Raw genomic sequence first — 19169 nt, forward strand, 5'->3', positions numbered from 1 at the left:
ACACAGTGCTGCCTGTTATGTGATGTAACCAGGTTTAAGTAGTGCTCTTACATAAGCACAGTGAGCCATGCATGAAAAGACTGCTCTGCCCTCTGACTACGGCTCTGTGTGTGTGTGTGTGTGTGTGTGTGTGTGTGTGTGTGTGTGTGTGTGTGTAAGAGGCAAGGGTTGGCAGACAATACGAGTTCACTGCAGTGGAAAAAGGGGGCACGAGAACTGAATGCAAACACAAAACCTCCTCCAAGATAAGGGTTTCATTTCTTGTGGGCAATTAAACTACTTTACAGCCCGTGATGCGAAAACACATCACTGTCTTTGTACTATTGTGTGCTTGTCTGAGAGGGTTTTTTTTTTTTTGTGTCCCCGCGCCCACGTGTCTGTCCATATTTTTGTTGAATTCGTCTGTCGGCTTACACAATCATCATCGGTTTATCTATATTAACAGCAAAAAGAATCTTCGGGGGCAGCGTGTAGTTGAAGAGGGTGTTATGGAACATTTAGTTTATTCATGAAATGTCGAAGTTTTTCCTTGATTATTCTCACATCTGACAACTCTGCAGGCTCGACTGCTTGGCAAAAAAAAAAAAAAACAAGCATGACTGATCTATATTAATACAGAACAGAAAAGATGAGAAGGAGCAATTAAAGTGGCATCAGCTCTCTCCAAATATCCTTACCTTTGTAATGTATGCATAAACGCCCAGGGGGATGAGCACAAACGCTACTCCAGACTTGAGAAGTGGGTAAACATTGTACACTGCTGATGATGACAGTGTTTACAGCTTATTTTCTTAACCAACTGCGTGATTACAAGCTGCGGTGCTGTCACCATAATTTGCTACTGTGTTAATTGGGTTTTCAGCTAATCTGGGAAGTTTTGACTTAAATCTTGCTGAAGTGCTCGCGCAGCGTTGCGAGTCGCAACCTATAACACAGTAAAACAGTAACAGCTAAGCCCCGAGGCAAGAATGCGTTCCCTACTTCTGTTTTCATTTTCATCTTACTGCCTTGTTAACCATGAGATGAACTGAGCTCATTCATATCATCTACAAAGAAAACTCTTCGCAGGACTCTGCTTGGATACATTTGAGAATTGTGTGTTTTTATTAGGTAGTGGTTAGCACTGTTGTCTCACAGAGAGAATATCCCTAGATTAAATCCATGTTGGGAGGCTTTTGTGGGTTTTGCATTTTCTCTCTGTGCAAGGATGTGACTTTTCTCACCTCCCTGTCTTCACTGACTGTTGATATAACCCCATTAGACTCAAGGACGAAGAGAAGGATGGATACTTATTCATACTATGTTGCGAATGTTTAATAGTAGCAAGTGTTGACTGGATTTTGATGTGCAAAAAAAAAAAAAACAAAAAAAAAACATCTGAATTCCTTTAATTTTGTGAAAACAGCTGGTTTTACAGTTAAATAACTCAGAAATGTTGTGCTGATGTGATGTTTCGTGAGAACTGATAAAGCTATCATTATCAGTAATAGCTCTCCAATAGCATTCCTTGTGAGTGCAAGAAGGAAAATTAGTCATCAGGTAAATGGCAGCTCAGCTTACAGTGACTAAAGTTAACTTCGCCGGAACTGAAGAGGTGAGTCAGGCTACACATGTGCACAGCTGCGTCGGCCAGACTGAAGCCGTCAGATGACATGTAGCTAAAAGCAGGCCTGACACACAGCAACAGATATGCTCTTTTGCGTCAAGTGACGCAGGTTTTTGCGAGCGCAAAAGCACTTAAATGCTAAAAACGCTACATACTAAAGAGTTTCAGGGCTTACACATTAATGCTACATGCTAAACATGTTTCAAGTATGACTGATGGACTCATTAATGCTGCGTGGTTTGTGTGTGCGTCACACAGCCAGCTCGGTTCCTCGGTATACAGTCTGCACTGTGTTGTGTGTAGATAGATGCAAACAGTACCTTCTAGGTTACATCTTCTATAAATATGCAGCTTACGTGATGATGCTAAATCCAAATGTTTAATCAAATCCAAACTGACAAAGAACGCATGCTGATTTCAAAACGGTCTCAAACTCTTTGTGAATTGATTGAATAAGTTTTGCAAACCTGGATAAAAGTCCTCCATCACTCCGAGTTATTGCGTGATCTCTCCATGCCTGAATTTCATAGTGAAAGGCATAAGCAAGTTGTGAGGATGCTGCAAGCAAAAACAGACTCTATTGATTTTATTGCACTTTTAGTTAAGTAATTCTTTGCACTCAGCGGGGTTATTCACACACAGAACTAAGCAGTTTGATGGAGGAAGGTTATACATTCAATAAGCGGCACCATGTTTGGAAGAGCAAACCATGAGGGACTGGTGTGTGTGTGTGTGTGAGAGTGTACTATGTTTGAGTAACACACCAGCTGAAGCTTCCACGAAATCTGGAGAAATCTGCCGACATGGCACGTTGGGAAAACAAAGAAAGAGAATGGGTTCTTTCCACGGCACGGCACGGTCTTATTATGAGCTGCACAATCTTTACATCTCGCTCCATACGCCGCCATAATAAAGCTTCCTAATTACTTTGCCTCGTGACAGAGCAGCCAAGTAATGATAGCAGTAAATACATGCAGGTTAATTGCCTTCATTTTAATATCAAACAGACTCATATTATGACTTAAGCACAATCATTATGTCCTCAACACAATGTAATTGCCTACAAGTTTTTGAAGTCTGAATTGTGTGTCCACTGAAATTAGCATTTCTCACTTCCCCTGGAAAAAGAAAGGCCTCTTTTAAGTGAGGACAGGTCTCTGTGTCCACTTTTCGACAAATCCCAGACAAAAAACCTGACAGCTGGAGCAAAATAAAGTGTTTTCATTGACACTGTGGTTCTAAAGCAGCCAGTCATCAAAGAAGTTTTCAAATGGAGCAGGAAAGGCCATGCTGCGACTCGGGGATGTGTTCCTCTCATCGCTGACCACCAGATGTGTAACAAACACTGAGCCAGAAAGGGGGGGGGGGGGGTGTTAAAGCCTTACATCGTAGCTCAGATACAGCTGGGAAAACAGAGGAGGTCATGATGACGATAGTTCTCTTTTACAGAAGCTGTTCTGGTTGGTTTTCGGGGAAAACACCAGCCAGGATATCATCGCGGACACACACACACACACACACACACACACGCACACCACACTGTGGTATTTGCACACGGCAGATTTACAGTGGTAAATGGACTATTACATCCAATTGCCACACACAGCATGAGGGAATCTTTCTCTTTGTGAGTCTCTTGAGATACAAGCACAGGCACTGCAGAGAAGGTAGAATAAACTGTTCCAGGTTCCTTCAGGCCAGGAAATCAAATCACTTAGCCCTATACAAAATATAGAATATATAGAAGCAGTATGTGGCAATTTAACAGTCATCCCTACAACTACAAAGCCAAATTGCATGCTTCCACCTTATTGGCAGCAGGTCAATTCTGGGGATGATCTTGATGAAAGATGAAACACATTTCTTCCACAGTCTGCTGTTGACCACTGTGAGGACAGTGGTGTACCATATATCTCCTTTTGTTTTAGAGCCTCAAATTGCTCCCTCTGTGCGCCTACAGTAGAAAAAGGATGTAGAACACAACTGGACTGATGCAGGCTTTAACATCAAACACAACAGAACAGAACAGTGTAACACTCTCCTCCCTGCTCCACTGTGAAGATGCTGGAAACCCGTTAGATTGGACGCAAAACTTTTCTAAAATAATAAAGGTATAAATAAAGCTATTACCAAGAAAAAAGAAAAAAAAACAGATATGCTCAGAGCATTGGGGACATTTGTTTGTACATATGACCAAGAAATGAGAATTCCTAGAAGGAATGAGAACTGCTGCTCGGTTAACGCTACACAGCTACGTTAGTTCAACCAGGTGAGGAGGCGCAGGGGACGAAGAACAGGTATTTGAACTTCAATGTATTGACGTCTGACAGGGTGAATTAAGGGGATTATTACTAGTAAGTTATAGATCGTGGTTGATGAAACATTGAAATGACTCAGAGACAGCTGTTTTCAGTTTTATCTGACTTTCTGTTGAGATCGAATGAAATCTGTGAGAGACCAAGTTAAAACAATTAAGATCACGTTAATCCTCGTTTAGTAAAACAATTTTCAAGTGAGTGGAACCATTTTTGGAATGTTTAGGCTGCAACAACTACATTTTTCATCCTGACAATTAGAATTTATTTCGTTAGGTGGTGCGTGAGCTGCTTTGTCACACAACTCCAGGAATAAACTGGTAACTTAGGCTGTTCGACTGATGAACATGGTCTGTTGGGAAAAGAAAAAAAAAAAAAAAAAAAAAAAAACATTGATCTGTGATATGTCTTGAGTTACAACTTAACTTTAATGAAGGAATAATTGTAACTGTCTGGTGGTTCACGTGGAGGAACAGTGAGCAGGCAGCAACCAACTGTAATGGGGACTTTCACCTATTTTAGCCAAAGTGATCATGCATATAATGTTGGATTACATATCTGGTAAAACTGTGAAAGTAGTCAGGTATGTCATCAAAACTGTGACAAAACACTAGTTTTTGTTGCACACAATTCATAATGTTGCACCAAATGTAACTTCTGGGTGTGTTTGTGAGAAACTGTGACCAGAGCTCAACACTTTCATTCACATTCACCTCTCATACGAATAGGAGCCATAAAAATGTTGCATGAGGAACATCTGCTTGATTCAGTTGTTAATCCCGACATCTCACACGAGAGTGAACAAAATCCCAGTGATATGCATACTGATCCTTGCGTTGATGCAGGTGAAGAAGAAGTAGAAGAAGAAGAAGAGAGACACATCAATGTGCGTCGTAGCCTGGAACTCAACGTGGAGGAAGGTGGGAAATCTACAATCAAAGAGGTGCTCTACGAGTGAAAATGCAGAGAAGGCACTCTGCAACGTGCAGCTGCTGGTGGCTTTAGAGAGAAACTAACAGTCATCCTTGTAGATGCAAGTTTACATTTTTTGCCATGTGCTATAAATACTCAGTTATTTCTTTTTACAGCCGCTGAAGGTAAATCTCACCTAATAATTCTTGATTTTTCATAATAAGGATGTTTTTTTCTTCACTGATGTCTCCCACTGCAGCCGATACTGAGAAGCCACAATTCTCCTGAAAGCTCTTGTCTGGTGCTGCTCATCAACCACGCCAGTTTCAGTCTTCCATATAACATACTGGCCATTGTATTGTGTCTGTGATCTACTACATGTTCCACTTTCAATCAAATCAAAATAGGCAGCTTGTATTATCAAATCCATTCAGAGCTAAAACTCTGTCCATTTTCTTGTCATCAATGAAGAATTTATTTATTTGATTTTTAAGCCTGAATGATAATTAACATATGGTGGCATACATTACTTACTGGTATGACCAGAAATGATTAGTGCTTCGGTCATGTAACAACAATAATTCATATCACTACAAAAATAAGAAACTATTCAAACAAATATACAGTACTTATCAATTAACTGTATAATTTGATGTTCCTGACATTTACCTTTAAAAACTATATATATTTCAGCTCACACTACCCGGACCCTTCAATTGAGGTGTGTGTGATTTGGCTCCAGGGCAACCATCAGCAGATGAAATAATCCTAAAATATATAAAGATCTGAATGCAACATCAAGCTGCAAAATTAGGCAAAATGCCTCATAATATCAGCACCAGCTAATTAGTTATATCACCTTATCTTCGTAAACTCAAGCTACCTATATTAGACAATAAAATGTAGTCTTCCATTCAGTCACTGATCACTGACTTCTCTGAGTCATCACAGGGTATGATGGTCCAAAGGAAGTCCTCCACAGTGAACGCACGGTTCCTGAAGAACCTCATCCACTCTGAATGACACTTCATGATGGATTGACATTGGTGCATTTTAACATGAACATCTTTGATATCATCAGCTTTAAAAAGCATGCAGCATCGAGAAACAAAACCAACCAGCACAGGATTAAGTATATTCCTGTTTTGATTCTGGATTGTCCAAACCTACTGAACCGAAGATGAGGATGAATTTACCTTGCAGAACTCTTTTCAACTCTGTAGCACAACTTTATCTGAGAGAACAAGTGTGATGTATCTGTCGTATATTTTAAAAGGCAAAGCCTGAGTGTGTGTCACAGAACTCTTCAGAAGTAAAACAAGGCCTACCTACCTCAGAGACCTCTTTTTAAGATTGCCGTCTCTTTGGTTTGTTTATCTCAGACATCAGTTTGTATTTCCTTTCTTAAGAACACTTCTACTTCCCTTTTAAACAAATATCTGTATGATTCATATCCTCTGTCAATTACTTCTGGATTATTTAACAGAGACTAAAGCATTCAGAGATCGCATCAAACATTATGATATTAGACTTTCTGAAGTGCCAAGTCACACTGTTACGCTTCTCTTCAGGAAACTGACACTTTAAAGCAACTTATGAATGGAACTGAAATCTAAAATAAACTGAAAATATACAGCATTTTATAGTGACCCTCTGCTGCCAGTACTTTATACATTGAAAAAAGACAGAAGTCTATTGTATTTCACTATTATGATAGTCAAAAATGTTACAGGAGTTATGGTTATAGGAAAAACACATGCAACATCCTGTCAGCAGTGTCAGGATATTAATAAATGCATTTTCATTGACTTAGCAATTTTATGAACTTGGTTTAAGTATAATTTTATTGCTTATTTTTTTGTTAGTTTTTTTTTTTTTTAATTATGGATATTCTTTTAATGTTTAATCAGAGACTTGTGGAATTTGTGTTCAACTGAAATTTGAAGCTATAGAAACCAAAGGAACCGAACAAAGCAGTTCTGAACTGCAAAGAAATGTCTGATTTCTGGTTTGACTCCTTCGTAAAATTTACGATAGGAAAACTGCATGATAATGACCCCGTACACCCTCCACTGTATTCTGAGTCCTGTAGACTGTATTATTGAGAAAGTTTAAAATGATTTGTTAAAAAACAATACTAACACCAATGAAATGTGATCAAGAGGAGAGTAAACTAATTTTGCAAATCTCCAAATGTTATGTCAGTTTAGAGAGAACTGAATAATTATTTTCAAGTAATGAGTAAAAGAAAAACAAGATCACAGCTGTCTTACTTTGAATGGAAAAACTGGTATAACATGTGAGGGAAAGGCTTCACTGTAAAATTTACTAAAAAAGGTTGTACTGTTCAGTGAAGTGCACAACTGCTTAACCTCGAAAATGTAAAATGGCAATTTCCCCAGGAAAACAAAAGCAGCTTATTAATGCTGTGTCTTTTTGGAGCCGATTCAATTTTGACATTGCGTGGCTTTCCCTGTAATTCACATGTGATCACTGCAACAAAGCAACCTCTGAGTAATTAGTTTGTGGAAACTAATTGTGAGGGTCTCTGCCTTCTAATTTCCGTATTGTTAAAGTGTCAGCGAATTTCCCCTGATCAAACACATCTAGCAGGTCTATTCAGAGTGTCAAATGCAATCAGATACCGAGCTTTCACAGCTTAACAAGACATGATTTCCAATCATTTTCTCAGAAAAATTGAATGCAATGAAAGAGACACTACCGAGGGTGAAACTCTATTGGAAAACAAAACCCAAACAAAAACAAACTCAAAACATCTAAGTGTGAATTAACTACTACAGTAAATTGCAATTAAGCCTCATACTGAAACCTGGATGAAGAAAGTTCACCTTTTATGGCAATCAATGTTTTAACCTTCTTGAACTTGCTGAATGCTTACACTTGCCTATTTTCCCCAAATCTCAAACACTGGCGAGAAAATATCAGTGTGCGTTCAGATTACGTCAGTTGAAGAAAGATTACTTCAAGAAACTGAGATGTGCTGCTGTGAACGTAATACTGCAGTGTGTGATCAAAAACCAAGAAAGCACAGCAACAGTCTGACATTCAATATCAGGCACTTCATAACACACACACACACACACACACACACACACACACACACACACACACACACACATCGAGTGGGAGTTATGACCACAAGTATGTCAGTTCACAGCGTACATTTAGGACAAATTTATAAACCACTACAAGTTATGGCTGACAGATGACAGAAGCAATATTAGATCTAATCTATTATATCTGAAATGGGCTGCCCAGAGTTTGTAATGGACAATAAAGAGATTAAAGGCAAAGGGAAATGTGTTGATGTCTCAGTCAATGACACAGGCAGACAAGACAAGGGAGATATTAGGTTACACAAAATGAGAAACGCATTCCAAACCATATCCGCAGTCGCGAGGCCATATGAAATATCCCCTCAAACCAATAACGCTTTGTACAACAGCGTACGCTTCATTACATGACTGAATCAAAATGGTGACAAATCACCTTAGGCCCCTGGCAAATCCCGCTCTTCCCGTCCTCTTTCCTGCTCCCTCCCTTATGCCTCCCCTCCTCTCCACTCCGCTCTCAACGGCAAAGCCACGGCTCACTTTAACACAAATCATCGCTTTATTAAAAAAAAGAAGAAGAAGAAGAAGAAGAAGAAGAAGAAAAAAAAACAGAGCAGCGCATCAGTGGATTCATTTGAACAATTATGCAAATCAGACAGGAGATGAAGCTTTTATTAATGTTAGAGAAGTGTTGCATCAGATACTGCTGAAGTTCATTAAGTTACCGCAGCTGAAGATGAATATGTTCTGATTAGTTTGATGTCACGTTGGTCTGTATCACATTATCTCCTCGGGGCTGCGTCAGTGCAAAAACTCCCTATGGATCTTTTTCTCAAGTAAATTATGGGAAAGGGGTGGTAGTTCACAACAAAAAGTCTGCAATCTCGATTATTAACCAAGGAGACCACTGTTTTTCTCTTCCCTTTTCTGCGAGTTGCTTTCAGCTTTTTTTTTCCATGTGAAAATTTGCTTAGTTTTTTCAAACAAATAGTTAAAATCAGGATTTTTTTAAGCAAGGTTTCATGCTATCTGAACAATACATGTGTCACCTGAAAATAGTTAACAATTTCTCTAACCGAAAAACACGTCGCTCTCTCTCTCTCTCTCTCTCTCTCTCTCTCTGCAGGTACGGGGCTGGGGAGGTGGTGGGCCATGACTGACTGACTACAGCCCATGCTGGCTGTGGCTCTGAGGGGTAATTAATTTCAGCAAACGACCGCCACGTCTGTCGGCTTTTATAAACGAGCGTTTACGCGCTATGGACAATTTAACCACTCCGCTGAGCCCGCCTTGACAGAGATGAGTCGAAAGATGTGGGGGAGAGGCAGTGAGACGGAGGGAGACGGGGAGAGAGAGAGAGAGAGAGAGGGGATGGGGACCATGCTGGTAGGTGACTGATGGGAGATTTAATCAATAGAGTAAGCACATTTACTCTCATGATGCGCACCCAACATCCATATTCATAGTGTTAATTCGCTCAACGCCCACGCTGTTGCGCACCACAAAAATTGTAATGCATGAAGGATTTCACTACATCTCATCAGACCTCATCAAAGCCCAGCATCATCGCTGCTAATTATGTGCAGCATCATGGACTAAACATCATCATGGCACTCTCGTCAAATGATATTACTCTCAATCGGAGCTTAATTCGATCAACAAAATGACTGTCCGCCACTATTTTGCGGCTCAGACACCTGAACAGCGCAATTTTCTCCGTGTTAATGTCATTAGTTGTTTGGAAACAAACTGCACTTGGAGAATAATAGTTAGATCAGTACAACGTCCTTCGCAGCTGAAATGCTGACGTCTGAGCTGGGTGTATTACTCAGACTGTTTGGATTGGCTGCGATTAGATGATGACATTATGCTTTCTATGACTGCTGATCAATCACAGTAATTACTCGATATGAGATTGTCATCTAAAACTTCACCACTTATATCTTCACTCATCAAACAAAAGCTACATCACCCTGAAAGCACAGCTGGGTCTATATTTATATGTGGGAGCGGCATAATCGCAGACCCTGAAAGTCTTATGAAAGAGGGGAACAACACAACCACACACTTTTATTTATCTAACGTGAGGTCTTTAATCGAGATCAATCAAACGACATGTCAGACTAGAGTTTAATAGGGAAAAAGACTACTTTTTAAATATAATTAAAACTACAATTGATGATTGTTATGTGAGAATATGAAAACATAAAACAAAAATCCCTAAACGAGAGATTCTGTTAAGCATTTTCAACCTAATATATGTGAAATTATTTGTTGAATCAGGTTCAAACGTGTTTAACGAAAGAAACTTCGCAATCTTTAGATCCATGCGCTTTAATTACAAAATTTATCTCTTCCAACTTGCTAGGCGATCACTCAGCACCTGAATTCCTTCTTTCTCTGTCCCATAAACTGCGCTCAATAAAACTCAATAAGCTTAGTTTCCTCGGTGCGTGGTTGTTATTATAACTCAACGGCATGTAACACTGACACCCCCCCCATAAGAATGTTTTAGATCCCGAAACGTGCAGAAGCACACCGCAGCGACTCGGCGCCCGGTCAGCCGAGTCCTGTGAAAACTCTTCTGTCAGGTTGCCAGACTCTGAGCGCTGCGGCCCGACTCTGTTTTGTTGCACGGCTCGCCTTGATGTCAGTGTTTTCCCAGCGAGACTTCAAAGACCAAGGGCCGACGGGATGTGCTGGATTGCATGACGGGATCGTCGTTTATGGCTTCTGCAAGAACGTATGGCGGCAAATCTTGAAAAACAATGGTACAGATCTGTGTGGAAAAACAAGGGACCAGCAGCACCAGTACCGCTGTCAATAAGACAATGTGAAATTCAACATTTCACATCTACATTTTCAGCAACCAATTCTCTGCCCATGTTTTTTATTTTGTGTGTGCGCGTTAATAGTAGATGGAGCAATTCTTAATAGGATTGTGACCGTCGACATGCCCGACCGCGCCGACTTTTAACGGCACCCCATCCACTTCATTCATACACACAAATACATATGCACTAGCTGTTACGCTAAGCAAAGCCGACACACACACTCATGTTGCACGCTTCGCCAAACCAGTGTAATCAGGGCAGCGTAATGTGTTTACCTCTCTAAGGTACGGGAGTTTGATTAAGGAGCAGCCATCTGGCAGAGGAGGGGAAGAGAGGAGAGCGGAGGAAGCCGGAAGAAAGGAGAAATGTAAGCTCTGATTTAAAAAAAAAAAACGAAATAAATAAATTCATCCTTCTGTTGTGATTATACCTACAGACATGTCTGCAAAACAATCACTGGATTTAGATGTAGAACTGACCAGTAACAACAGTATCAGTTGTAAATCACATTGTTATCAGCTATGCTATTATTTAGCCTTCACGGCATTAATCAAATAAGAACCGAAGGGCATTAACAGTTCAATAAGAGTACAGCCTATGCCAGAATCAGGAGGTAAAGGCAATCACCATCACCGTCATTTGTATAATGTTCAGCGGAAAAAGTGTAAGATTGTTCTTGAAGCCTTGACTGTAATTAATAATTGATGCTCTTTCCCTGCTGCGATATCGTGAAACAAATGAAAGAAAAGTACAACGGAATAAAAGCCGACCAACACAAATGTAATATTTAAGGTTACAAGTTGAATAGATGTCAGCGGTAAAATGATAGCAGGACATAACATTCCTCCCTGTGGTACCTGACAGGCCTGTAGCTGAGCGCGCCCTCAGCCATTACTTCTACTATAGCCCTTCCTGCTCCATTAAACGCAACAAGCTTAACTCAATGGCTTTCATTCCTCACTGCAACGGCTTCTGCTTCATACCCTGGTGGCTTTTAACAGGAGAGGGGCAATTTGAGCGGGGGTGGGGGGGCATTTCCCTTGTTAACACAAAATATGTCATGCAATGCCCTTGTTAACTTAGAGAGAAAAATCTGTGAAAACAATATTTTTACATTCTCTGCCGTCCCCGGTGCTGAATATAAAGATATTGCTCACCGGGGGCTCCGGCAAGGACCTAACAACTGCAGTAAAAAAAAAAAAAAAAAAAAAGAAAGAAATGCCATTAAGTTATACTGTCCTTGTCCTGCTCAGGAATTTAATCGTCCGATTTTAATATGCGACGCAGCAAGACGTCCGTCCCTCTTACAGTCGGGTATCATGTGGGCGTCCACAGTCCTGAGTCAGCAATCATCGACTTAGGTGAAAATCTTAAATAATCACCTTTATGGCTTTCACCCATGTAACTCACGGCTTAAAGAAACATCCTTTGAACTAAATAGCTGACCAAGTCTGGGGATGTGTAGCAGAAAAAGGAAAAAAAAAAAAAAAAAAGGCAGCATATTGGATATAAAGAGTGACGTCTACAATGAGAGGAAGGACCAGTGAACCACTCCATTCAAGGCTGCTTCGAAAATAAATAGCATTTTTTTTTTGTATCAGCGGTGACTGAAGTTAAAAGAATATATTCTGAAAAGACGAGATATACATAATAATAGAAGGGAAAATATCAGAGGTGATTTGTGCCACAAAGGCAGACGGGGATCACGGAGCCTCTACTCAGCTGAGCCCATCCAAAGTAATAATATGAAGTGAAATGTGCATCTGAGACACATAATAAATATTTCATAGCGTATTATGAATAGCTTCTTTGTTTAATTAGACTTGGAGAGTTGTCCCCTTCAGCCAGTTCTGTCACGTTAGCATGAAAAAATGCAACCCCTTTCCACTGTAATTATAAAAGTTCTCCGGGCGAAAAATGCGACGTTGTATTTTTCACCTATCAAATTTTGTATAAGTGGAAACTGAAAAAAAAAAAAAAAATATCAAGAGAGGGGAAGTAGATAAATTCATGCAGCATGTTTGAGTTTCTTTTCCTTCTCTGGAACTCAACGATGAGGTCCCCAGCTCAAGTCCAGACTGGCCTGAAGGAACATGTGGAGTTTGCATGTTCTCTCTGCTTCGCTCCCACAGTCCAAAAACAGATATATGACATCAAACGTTGACTCTGAAATGACCTGTAGGTGTGAACGTAAATGTGTGTGACCATCTGTGCCGTGATGGAATGTTCGAGGTGTAGTCTGCCTTCACCCACAGCTGGGATTGGTTACATGAGGTGAAACAGTGTCCAAGCTGAACGGATGCATATTGAAGCTGCGTCTGCCGCATCCTGCAATCACTTATAACTGATCAACTGGAAGTATAAATATCGCTGGCATTCCGAAGTCACAAAAAAACCAATTAGATCTTAATTAGTTTTCTATAAAAGTGTTGTCGGAACAACTACACTGATACATTAGCATTTAATTTCCACAGTGTGCGCACTACAAATAATGTTACAATAATATTTACCTCAATTGAACGTAATTAGTTAAAGCATTTTTTTTCCCCCAAGTTAATTAAATCTGACTGAAGTCTGACAACTCATTTCATCTGCTGGCCTAGTTAGAAACAAACAGATAGTGTACGATTTCAAGAGCAACTTTGATGCTATGAATACAGCCATTACATTTTTAGGTCTGTTGTCCAGTTTGATCTGAAGCATGTGTTTTGTTTCCTCTGCGTTGGACCCTTCCTGACCTGGCTACAATTATCCAAGACAAAGACTTCTTTCTCTGATGTTGTAAAAGGGAGCTTATGAAATTCTTTCTCTGCGTCTTTCTTTCTCTTTCTCTCTGTCAGAGTTCTTATTGTGAAAGCCTGTGGAGCTACAGTGTAACACACTGGGGAGGAAATACTGGACACGGCTCTAATGCCTTTCATCTTTGTAGACTGGGAGAAGCTTCCTGTTCTTTCAATGGACACACTAATTAGCATGAATACAAACATGCACTTAGTCCAGACAAAGATGTGAACAGATGCATACTGGCGAACGCGTACACACACACACCAACGCGCGCGCGCACACAAATACACGCGCTCAGTCTTGGTGGAGTGAAAGCAGAGTGAAATGGCAGCCCTAATTCATTTTCACCACGCCAGGTCCTTTGTGCGCCTCTTCGAAGGGGAGAGTGCCAACCACTTCCAGCATCATTTCTTTACGTAATATTTTCTTTTCTTTGAAGTGGCACGGCTAAATGAGCTTTCAAATCTCTGTAGGTTTCACTACCACAGAGAAATACGACCACAGTTGATAGGCACCACTTACATTCAATTATCTTTGTTCCACTCGCGCACACACACACACACACACCCACACACACACACGCGTGCAGACATCCACAGACACATCAGTTATTTCTGTGCAGAGGAGAATTGTGACTCTCATTACCAGCCCATTCTCAACACTGAGGCACTGCTTCAGAGCTCTCTATCTAAAATTATGCAGATACAGTGCTCTGCTGCACTTCACATACATCAAGACAGAAAAAAAAAAAGACACATTGAAATCCTGTGGGCGAGTAGAAACAATGATTGAAATGAAATGCTTCATTAAGCAACAGCTATGGCTTTTGTTTTGTCAGACATCGGATGAATTCAGAAGTTCCATTATGTATGGAGACATGAATTGCACTGCCTCCGAGTACAAAAGCGCACTTTTTATTTTCCGATCGGTACTTCCACAATTAGAAAATTAAAAGAGCAAAAGAAACGTAAAATTGATTTGTGGTTTCATTTAGATCTCTATTTGGCAAAATCAAATATATGAGAGACAGCTCCTTATTTACAACTGCTATTAAAAACGATTGATATACGTACATATTTATACTTGCATATTTGCTGCTCGCCACACAGGATATCTGAGTAGTTGGAGGTTGAGGGTCTTACTCAGGGACCCCCAACAGTAACGTTATCGCTGCTACATCAAAGAGGCAGTATTGTGCTGGCATACGTACAACTCAAATGAAATGATGTTTTTTCTTTACCTGCTTAATATAACGGACAGCCTAAAGCAATTTATTCAGAATGATCAACGTCAACCACAAATTGTTCTCCTTCGTTACAGATTCATCAATAGATTTGTACACATATTTTAACTTTCAGTTAGGATTAAAAAAAAGATAACAAGGATAATCTCATTCCATAATCTTGCTACATGTCCTATGAAGAGGGAGATGGTCTCTGTTTCATCATGTCCTCCACAGTGACTCCATGGTGTTAATGTCTAATACCACACCGTTTGGAGCCACTGCAATACTTGAGGAAAGAATTCTGGAGAGATCCAATGCTTCTTGACTGAGAGGCAGTATGCAAAAACGTAAAATGCATTTCAATAAGACTGAATTACAATTATGCAGAACAAACATGTAAATATTCCATAAGAAATCCTCAACACAAATTTGGATTCAATCCAGGCACTTCCATCCCTTTACCCGGCAAGAAGATGAGGCTCACCAAGTGGAGATTTTCTTCCACAGATGTTAAATTTCATTTACTTCACAGCATCTCTGGAAGTTTTCATCTGCTTTCTCCGCCCCACCCACATGCACATGGTTCTTGGCACGGTCCGAGCAGCCGACTGTAGTTCTTGGAATCTGGACAGTGCTTCATCACATCTGTGCTGCTCGACCTCCTGTGGCAGCTCGGAGGGGGACACATCAATAAATCTAAGTGTCACATAACGGAGAAATTAAGTTGGCAGAAAGATGGACGAGAGAGCAATAAAAGCGTTGAGAACAAACAATACGGCCAGTAATGATCTAAATGATCGCACACGGAGGAAGATGCAGCACCACTCTCGATGCATTTTAAAATCTAAATCCATCTCTTTCACCGCAGAATTCAAACTCCATCTAAAACCAACCCGTTTCTCCACCACTGTCTTAATGCCTGTAGTATGTCCTCAACTGTTCCACTGAAATATTCCAAATCTAAGCGTGGTAATTGAGTCTGTCGGAGCAATTGTTTTCTGTGATGTGAGGAGTGACTCATCTTGGGTCTTTGAGATACTTCTACGCACTTTGCATGCTTGCCAGTTAATGTCAAACCACTGACTCATTTGGTACTCTACCCACTCAGGGTAATGCTCAAACACACACACACACACGGATTCAAGTTGAACTGCTGTATCCAGTTCCTCACAAAAATCAAATCCCTCATGGGAAAGCAGGGACGAGATGATCTGCGGAGTTAAAAGAGTTCCTTATGTGAAACTTTGACGTAGGAGCGTTCATGCATGTATATATCATATTACACGAATACAGACAAGCGCACAACACTCGCTCCGCACGCTTTTATCCAGTAACCACAGGGTTACTTCAAAGCACTGAAATCTGGCAGGCGACCTCTGACAGAGTCACTTGGCAGGACTGTGACTTGATCTTGACACCATTTCCGTTCTGGCTGATACTGTCTGTTGTTTATGTGCACAACACAGAGAGAGGAAGAGAGACAGAGATGACATTGGATGTGTGGTGATGGATAGTAACTCAGCAAATCAATAGTTATAACACTGCAGCTGTTACCAACAGCCATTCCTTGCTGGTCTTGTTTCATATCTTGACTAGAGCCCGTCACAGATCGAATGGGACCGAGTGCTCCAGCTTGTACTCACATTACAGACCACTGTGCGTTCTCCACCGTGCCCATTTTTCTATTATGAAGTTTTTATGTCCTCTTCTTCTCTCCCAACTAACTCAGAGACTTCAGTCTGGGACAAATGCGAAGATAAATTGGAGCAAGTGGGGGGAAAAAAATGCAAACGGAGGGAGAAAGTATAACGGACCCACAGCAGGAGAAAGAAGAAGGTTATGAGAGAGATGAAAGACAATGCAGGAGAGGGAAGGCAGGAAGATAAAGATAGAAAAATAAAGCGTTGTGTACGGTCTGATGGATGAAGCTGGAAAGAAGGTGGAAAGGAGAGAGGTAAGCACGTTCTCCTCCAACCCTGTCAGACACTCGGCTGCGCCGCAGGACTCGGCAGCTGGTGAGGTATGTGTTCTACATACTATGAATGAGCGTGCACGCCGCATGTGCCATGAGTCTGGGGACAGGTGGGGGGCTGACAGATCATCTGTCGAGGAAGCAGGCTGGAGGGTTCCCTTTTCTCCCGCTCCCTCTCGCTCCTCGTTTTCCTCAGTCACTCAGTGGCGCGCCTCATCCTGCGCTTGCTCAAGGTCACTGCAACACTGCAAAAGTTTGGGAGGTTCAGGATACTAGAAGCTCCAGGGTGAGTCAGCACTCCTCCACTCCTCCCTTTTATCTTTAACTGCCAGATTGGCAAAAGAGCAGGTGTAAGTCCAGTTAAATGTCCAATGTATGTCCAACGTATTGTTCATGGCATTGTGAGTAAATATCCTGCTGTTAACACGTGAATCTGTCTAGTCAAAGGGATCCTGTTCATTTTTTTTTTTTTTTACATTTATTTCACGATAGAAGGATTTTCAATGGATCTTTGACATACTTGTTTTCTGCATAAAATAGGATTTTTTTGCTGAATTAACTTTCAATCATGAAAAATATTAGTCCTACTAAGCACAGTTGCACCAAATGCTTTAGATTTGTAAAAGCTGTGATAGAAAAACCATTTAGGTCAGAAAAGAAAGTTCTGTGACCTTACCGAGCTGATTTTACTGAACAATTGTGGGCACTTGATTGGAGTTCCAGGATGAATTAGGTAGAAGAACAGACAAAAGTGCACAATATGAATAATACCTCAGCAGAGAGACAAGCAGCCAGCTCGCCTAAGCATAAAAACATTGGCCTGTACTCTCTTTCACCTGGCTGTCTTACTGCTGTCCAGTTATGTCTGCCCAGCAATCGTAGAGCTACAGATTGTTGGACTCGAGATGATCCCAGGATTGTTTCTGGATGCCTTCAGCTTGGCACGGCAACACACAAAAGCTGCAATGTCAGTCCAATTACTGCACCAAGCCAAAAAGAAAAAAGAGAAGAGTACCATGATGAATATTTATTATAGCTTTCACAAATTAGTTGCCATGTTGTTGCACAATGGCCTTACAACCTTGCTCGAAATTGCTAATGATGGCTGAATCAGTCTAGTAGTCTTGCTGATGTTCCACAACATGAAGGCCGCACGTCTCAAGAGGTTTCCCATATTTACTAAAAGATGAAGTATACCACATTCTTAGCTTAAAACATTTAAAAACAAGGCACATTATCTTAAAATAGCCATTTGTATTGTGCTTAGTATATAACTGCTGAAGCTATTCATATCTTTGTTATGATCTGGATTAGGAGTCTCTCTCTCTCTCTCTCTCCAGTCCTTTAGGTTGATGGGCAGGGCTCACGCTCTGCTGATTCTCAGATGTACCTGCAGGCAATCTTCTGCTCTGGCTGTGAGCCTTTATACTCCGGGCTGCCGGCAATGCGTCGCCAGATTGTTGTGTCAGCTGGTCCAGTACACGGTCGCTCGAGCTGTTTGTGGTTTTTCACTAAACTCAAACCTGTTTACATTGTTTAAGGCCTGTCGTCCATCTGTCCAGGAGCCTGAAGCAGAGGTTCTTTTCTTGCGCTCTTAAAATTCCATTTCACGTCCAGTCGGGGACATCCTGACCCGTCCAGACAGGTCATTGTCAAAATTGGCTCCAGAAGTTTAGGAGTGGTGCTTTCCTAACATCCCTCCCTGGATAAGACGCTCCACTCAGTGCCGCTTCCTCTTGTTGTCTCAAACCAGCTGAATGCAACTGTGATGTTGGTAACAGGGAATTATTGTCCGTCCAGGAGTGGAGGCACTGGCGAGGAGAAGCTGAAGAAACATTTACTGTTTGGACAGATTACAAGAATCTAAGTTACACTGAAACGGCCAAAGATCCCACAAACCTGCTTGGCAGTATTCTTTGATCGGTTTCACTTTATCGTCCCAGATAAAACACTGAACCCGATGCTCTCTTCCAACAGTTTTCTTCAGTGGAGTCCCTCACCAGCCTCTCTCTCTCTCTTGTGTTATAGCTGTCATTACGTGGGTCATCGAGACCGGAGTTAAGGGAGCCCAATAAAGCCAGTCTGTCCCTATCAAGTCAGCCGTTCACCCACCTCGTTTGGTTCGCTCCCTCACCTGCTCTGAACGCATAACTCTTGCTCATCCATTCGGCTTCAAGTACTATTGTCGCTGACTGTCAGCTCCCAATGTGCTTTTGCTTAAATTAACTTCACCCGTTCAGCTATCAACCTCATCCTGTGCTCAGGTCCTTCCTTCTTTTGTGACCACAGTCTTGTGAACCACAAGTATTCAGTCCAACAAGAGAAAAAGTATTAAATCCCAATACTGTCACATGAAAAAGAGACAATGACACAGGGGCTTGACAACGACTGTCTGATTAGCTATGAGCTAACGGCAAACTCCCCGAACTGAGAGAAGTGAAGAGGGC

The 19169-nt window shown here is 41.1% G+C and overlaps 1 protein-coding gene across 1 annotated transcript in view; it reads right to left on the minus strand.

Annotated features, from left to right (window-relative positions):
* The window catches only part of LOC115397477 (RNA-binding motif, single-stranded-interacting protein 3-like), a 135156-nt gene that overhangs the window by 111290 nt on the left and 4697 nt on the right, over positions 1-19169 (minus strand). The window lies entirely within an intron of this gene.

Source organism: Salarias fasciatus, chromosome 11, assembly GCF_902148845.1.
Source record: "Salarias fasciatus chromosome 11, fSalaFa1.1, whole genome shotgun sequence".
In the NCBI taxonomy this organism is placed as follows: domain Eukaryota; kingdom Metazoa; phylum Chordata; class Actinopteri; order Blenniiformes; family Blenniidae; genus Salarias; species Salarias fasciatus.